This window comes from Lemur catta, chromosome 7 (genome assembly GCF_020740605.2).
Source record: "Lemur catta isolate mLemCat1 chromosome 7, mLemCat1.pri, whole genome shotgun sequence".
Classification (NCBI taxonomy): domain Eukaryota; kingdom Metazoa; phylum Chordata; class Mammalia; order Primates; family Lemuridae; genus Lemur; species Lemur catta.
Genome location: NC_059134.1, coordinates 40,737,029 through 40,743,698, shown reverse-complemented (window position 1 = coordinate 40,743,698; position 6,670 = coordinate 40,737,029).

Sequence of the window (6,670 nt, the reverse complement as noted above, 5' to 3'; positions counted from 1 at the left end):
GTAGCAATATAAATTCTAGTAGGATTTGGGGTGTCATGTTCAAGAAATACTACTGAAGGAGGAACTAACATTTGTTGCATTGCTTCAGTGATCCAGGTGCTTATATACTATCTATAAATTCATATAATCCTCACAATAATTTTTTTCTGCCAGATGAAAAGTAAACTTTAGAGGGATTCAATAAATTGCCTCAAATCACATATCCACTAAGTGACAGAGCCAGGATTTGAACACCAGTATGTTTTGGTCAACATTCCATGTGTTTTCCATGTAGTTCCATGTTGCAGGTCGGGCTCCTCAGGAATCAGTCTCTGGGAAGGAGATTAGCATGAGGGCCGTTACTGGACAAGTGCTCAGGGGCAATGCCTTCCGGGAAGGGAGAGATGCAGGATCAGGCAATGGAAAGGGTGGGCTGCGGTACAGTTCATTGCAAGAACTCAGCAGGCCCACAGAGAGCTCTGAAGCTGAGATAGCCCCTCAGAATGGTCCTAACAGGAGCCAGGGGTCTGCACCTTTATTGCCACCTTATTTCCCCATAGAAGGCAGCACAGTAAATGGTTGCTGAATACACAAATGTATCAAGCAGTCGATCAAGATTGAACTGTACTCAGGAGGCTGAGACAGGAGGATCGCTTGAGCCCAGGAGTTCAAGGCTGTAGTGAGCTATGATCGTGGCACTGCACTCCAGCCTGGATGACAGAGTGTGACCTTGTCTCAAAAAAAAAAAAAAAAAAAAGAACTGTAAAGGGAAGTAGCATCACAGGGGGGAGGAACCACTGACATGTAAGGGCAACCAGTCCTAGCTCTGGACAAGGAGTCTTTCCCAAGAAAGACTAGAATATTCGGGGCCCCAACTCCCATAAATCCTTAAAGGGTGAAGTGAGGTCTCTTAGCCCAAACAAAGTGCTAAGATGAATGCTGCAAGTGCCTCTATATAACCTGCCAAAGGAGTCCTCGGAGCAGGCTGGTACATTTTTAATGTTGAGTTTAGACATGGCCCTGAATTGAATCAACTTACAGTATTGAATTTGTTTACCCTACGATTCCAAATTGTGACCATACACCCAATGAGGAGTTCCAAAAAGTAAATAATTCAGGAGCTAGTCCGTCATAGAGGTCAGTGGTGGGAGACTGTTAGTTAATAAGACATTACTAGCTAATCATAATGACAGTCATCTTCAAAGGGTAGAGTCCAAATTGGGTGGCTTGCAATAAAGGAACCACACCTCTCTCAGACCTCGTCCTTCATGTCTGTGTCTGATCCAGCGTCATTTTCGATCTCTGTGGAGAGAGGGAAGAAGCAAAAGCAGGGAGAACTAGAAGTCAACAGGGAAGAGGAAAAGATGAGGAAATGAGACTAATTTATTAAATACATGTCATGTTGCTTAATCTTGCGGTCCCCAACCCTCGGGCCGCAGACCAGTACTGGTCTGAGGCCTGTTAGGGACCTGGCTGCAGAGCTCAGCTGCTCCCACCTCCCCACCCCACACTCCGTCTGTGGAAAAATTATCTTCCACAAAACTTAGGAAGGGGAGGGGGCCGCAGAAAGAGGTGAGCAGTTTTGAGTGAGAGAAGCTTCTGGGCTCCCCATCACTCACGTCACTGCCTGAGCTCCACCTCCACCCCCACCCCAATCCATGGAAAAATTGTCTTCCAAGAAACCTGTCCCTGGTGCCAAAAAGGTTGAGGGCCACTGGTTTAATCCTTATTACAACTCTACATATTGCTATGATTTCAAGTTTTTCAGATGAGGAAATTGAGATTCAGAAGGACCAATTGAGATCCCATGGGTGTGGGAAGAAACAGGAAAGAATAAAAGGGTGAAGTGGGGAGCAAACCAGAGATTAGAATTGGGCAGGCACTTTTATCAGGAAAGGGGAAGAACAATTTTTAAGCTGCTGCCCAGATACCTGCATGCTGCTGGAACACGAGCTCCCTGCCTCTGCACCCAAACTGTGAGAAACCAAGTCCCTGGACTCTGGTCCCTTCGTGATCACACGGTCAGCATCCACCGCCCTGTGCCTGTGGCAATCATCCTCAAATTAGAACTGGCTCTCTCCTGTGTGGATGCCTATGGATGCTGCCAGTGTGTCCTCAGGAGGGCATGCCATTATCCACAGCACCCAGGTCCTGGCCGTGGGGCTGAGAGACTGGCCGGAGCACCGACGGAGGGCCGATGAGCTGCAGCCTGGGGGGAGAGGACCCTTCTGGGGGCACACCCAAGCAGAAGGTGCTGTCCCCACAGAGCTGAATGAGGAGTCAGGGGGCATTTGAGGCTGGGTCCCCCCAAACAAACTATGACCCCACATGCTACCAAGCAACCAAGAGGTGGGACAGGGGAAGAGGGAGGTGGGTGATGGGTGGAGTGGGCAGATGTTATTTACTGAGCCATGCAGAGCTGGAGGCAAGCAAATGTCAGTGGTGGCTTTTGGAGGCTTTGGGTGGAAAGGGGACGATGTCAAAATGGCATTAATCCTCAACCCTGCGTGGTGGGAAGAATGTGTGTGTGTGTGTGTGTGTGTCCATGTATATGTAATTTCTCCAATTCAGACAGTGCTGGGTTTGTGACTCCTCTATCATTTACCAATTGTGGGACTTTGCACAAGGCACATAACCTCACTGCAGGTAATAATTCCTCCGGACGCGCTTCGGGGAGGATTCTAGGGCTGGCCCATATTCCGACTGCAGGGAAAGTTCCCTTCCACTCCCTCAGTGTGGTCAGGAAGGCGGTTTTGTCTTCTTCCCACGCAGAGACCGCAAAGAAAAGTAAGACTTGTGTCTATCTTTGGAATCCTCTAAGGGGAGGGAGCCCTGAGCTGAGCGGAGGGGCAGGATCAGCCGCATGAGGACGGGCGACAAAGGGGCATTGTTTCCCGGGAGGGCAGGCTGGGGCCTGCCTGACTCCACTGCGGGCCTGGGCGTGGGCAGGCTGCCCCCGGGGAGGAGAAGTCCTCCATCTGGTCCACGGTGGCCAACCCCCCAAAAAATCAAGATGCAGGAAAATGCCGGTGTCCCCTGGGGCAAGTGGGGGAGAAAGCTGCTCCTTTTTCTGGGCTGGATGGAGCTCAGGGAGGCGGCCAGGTGGCAGCATCGCCACTTCCTTCCTCTTCCTCTCGGGTGACTGCGGCCCTTTCTGAGCCTCGCTCAGCCTCGCTCTCCGGCTGTGCATGGAGATGCTGACACCGCAACGCACAGGCCAGAGACAGGGATGGACGAGATACCGCGATCCGCCTGGCACCGAGCAACCGCACATGCCAGGCCTCGCTGCGCCCCAGGCCCGGGGCCCGGAGATTGCGCGGATGCTCGCTTCGGAAAGCTGGCCACCCTGCGGTTGCACCTGGAACAAATGTGTATACAGTGTCCATCGTGCCCGTCTACATGGAAACACGGTGGCTCCTTTGACAAACAACTCTCCAGTGCCAGCAGGGCGGTGGTGGAGAGAGATTCCCCGCCTGGAAGAGGGCGGCTGGCCTGCCGAGTACTCTGTTCTGGGATTGTCCGCTGCCTCCGGGCTTCCCAGGGCGCCTCGACGTCCCTTCCCAGCGCCCAGGCTCGGGCTGAGCTCGCGAAGCCGCGTGTCCGACCGACCGCCGCGACCCACCTCTCTCCCGACGCCCACCGGTCCCGCACTTCTCTGGGGAGGGCGACATCAAAGTAGACTGAGGCGGGCGGGACAACCGGGGCTCCTTCCCGCTGGCCGGCCTCGCGTCCTTCCTCCCGGAGCGCGTTCTTTCCCTTTCTCCGGGCGGGGGCCTTGCAGAGTCAGAGGGAAGCTTTAGACTGCTCCCCGAGAAATGCACCCTCAGCTACCCAATTCTGCATTTCCCCCGGGAGTTCCCAGACCTGCGGACGCCCCCGATGGAGCCAGATCCCACCCCGGGAAGCGCCGCGCGGGGCCCGGGCCGGGCAGCGCCGGCCGCCTGCAGTCCCCGAGCGGCCCCACCACGGTGGCCCTGCTGGGAACGACTGGGCGGTGCTCACCACGCTGAGGGCCATTTATGAATCTGCACCGAGAAAGTGCTGCCGAGGCTCCACACGTGTGAATCCGCCTGTGGAGGGCGTCCCCTCCCGGAGGCCCCCGGGAAGGACAGAGCGGGAGACGTTGCTGGAAGACGGTGAACTCAGAGCAGGGGAATAGACGCATTGAAGGTGCGGCGACATCAGGCTCGGACAGCCTGTTCACTCATCTCAAGAAGCCCTGACGCTTCTGCGAGCCCCACAGGGCCATCCCTTTCCTAGACGTGTGCCCCCTTTTTTGTGTGAAGCGAGCTGGTCACCCTCCGTCTGGGATGTGTAAACACACGCAGTCGCGTGAGTTTAGTCCGGCTTGTTCTTCCACACGTCTCTGCACTCCCGCCGTTGAGCCGATTTCATAGTTTCACCCGCAGGGGGCGACCTTATTCCAAGTTTCTGAGGTCCCCAGGCGTCGCTCCTCTCCCTACCTAACGGGTGAGGTGGAACTTACAGCCATTGTCATGGTTTACAGCCATTTCCCCCCAGGGCGGCCCCTCCGGTGCATCCAGTGGGGCTGGCTCCCCCCACGTCTCCAGGAAGGCTTAGGCGAGAGGGCCCACGCTGCTTGGCCCCAGGACAGCCGGTGTGACCCGCTCTACCCTCAGTGGAGGAGGTGACTGTCCTTTTAGCCCTCCTCCCGAGCTGTTTGCAGTTTAAGGACCTTAAAAGCCTCCGACAGAAGGAAAGCAGACTATCTGCTGGAAGGAGGCCGACTGTGTAGGGCTTCGTAGACATTTTACAGACTTTAGCTTTAATGTGAAAGACATGGGGAACCATTGGTGGGTTTTTGAGTAGCGGATGGACATTTGCTTTTCACAGGACTCACAGGAGGTGCTGTGTCGGGCAGGGACTGTAGGGGGTAATTGGGCAAAATGGAAGCCGTGGCAGCGACCCAGGTGAGACCCAGGTGAGACTCAGGTGAGACAGAGTTGCTTTGGCCAGGGAGTAGCGCCAGAGGTGGAGAGAGGGGGTCAGATTTTGAATACGTTTTTGAAAGTAGAATAAAAAAGATTTCCTGTGCAATTGTTCGTGAGGCGTGAGAAAAAGAGAGGAATCAAGGATGACTGCAAGCAGCTGGAAGGGTAGAGATGCTACTGCCTGAGATTGGAAGACTGTGGAGGCAAGAGGAAGGAGGGCTTAATTTTGGACATTTCAAGTTTGAGAAATGTTAGAAAAACAAGGAGAGGCCGGGCGCGGTGGCTCATGCCTGTAATCCTAGCACTCTGGAGGCCCAGGCGGGTGGATCATTTGGGCTCAGGAGTTTGAGACCAGCCTGAGCAAGAGTGAGACCCTGTCTCTACTAAAAAAAATAGAAAGAAATAAGCTGGACAACTAAAAATACTTAGAAAAAATTAGCCGGGTGTGGTGGCACATGCCTGTAGTCCCACCTACTCGGGAGGCTGAGGCAGTAGGATCGCTAGAGCCCAGGAGTTTGAGGTTGCTGTGGGCTAGGCTGACGCCACAGCACTCACTCTAGACCCGGCAACAGAGTGAGACTCTGTCTCAAAAAAAAAAAAAAAAAAAAAAAATTAAAAAAGAAAAAAGAAAAACAAGTAGAGAGGCTGATTAGGCAGGCAGGCACACCTGTCTGGAGAGGGCTGGGCGGGAGAAAGAAATAGGGGTTATCATGATACAGGTGTGGGACTGAAAGCTGAGAGGCTGAAGAGATCCTCCGGGGAGTGGGCAGAGACAGAGGAGTCCAAGCACTGAGCCCCTGGCCCCCCGCACGCACTTGGAGTCTGTTTCCTTTGCTCAGCTGCAGTTCCCATGATCCTCTCCTGTTCACAACTCTGCCCGCAGTGCCTGCTCAAAGAACGTCTATTAAATGAAGGAATCCAACTTTCATCGAATGTAAAAAGAACACAAACATGATCCCTACCTTCTAAGGTGGTTGTCAGAAAACGCTAAATGAGGTAATGAAAGTAAAAATGCAAATAGTAGACACAGTGTATTTTTAAAGTGTAGGTTTCATTATCTCATTCTCCCTTATTTATAACTCAAGTTTATATGAACTCTACAGCTTTTATTACTTGATTGTATCTTCACAGTTTCTGATGCATGCAAGGCAAATACTATTATTCTCATTTTATGGATGAGGAAAATAGGCTCGGTGAGGTAACGTAACTTCCTGGAGGTGCACTTATCATAGTAATACCAGCGGCTAACCTGCTTGAGCACATCTGTGTCAGGCACTGTGTTAACGACTTGCAACAATGCAGTGAGGTGGCCATTATTACCTTCACTTGCAAATGAGGAAACTAAAGCATGGAGAGGGTGGTTAACTTAGCCAAGGTCCCCTAGTGAGTGGGTGGCACAGCCTGGTCATGAAGCGGACCTGCCCATCCTGACTTGGATGCTCTTTACCTAGCCTCATAGCTCCTCTTCCTCATCCCCTCACTAGACTCCTGCCAGGGCCGGGCTTCACCACTTCTTGCCTTGAAGTTGGCAACATTTTCTTTTCTTACACTTTCCTCCTATCAAGCCTGCAGCAGGATCCAAAGTTCAATTACTCCTTGGGAACTTTCTGGAACAAGCTAGGTAAAAGTATTTGGTTCATTAATCCCTATGTTTGGAAAGTCCTTTCCCTTCTTCTCTACCTGGTAAACTTCTGTGTGTTGTTACAAATCCTGGTTAACTCCTATGTGGTTTTCCAAAT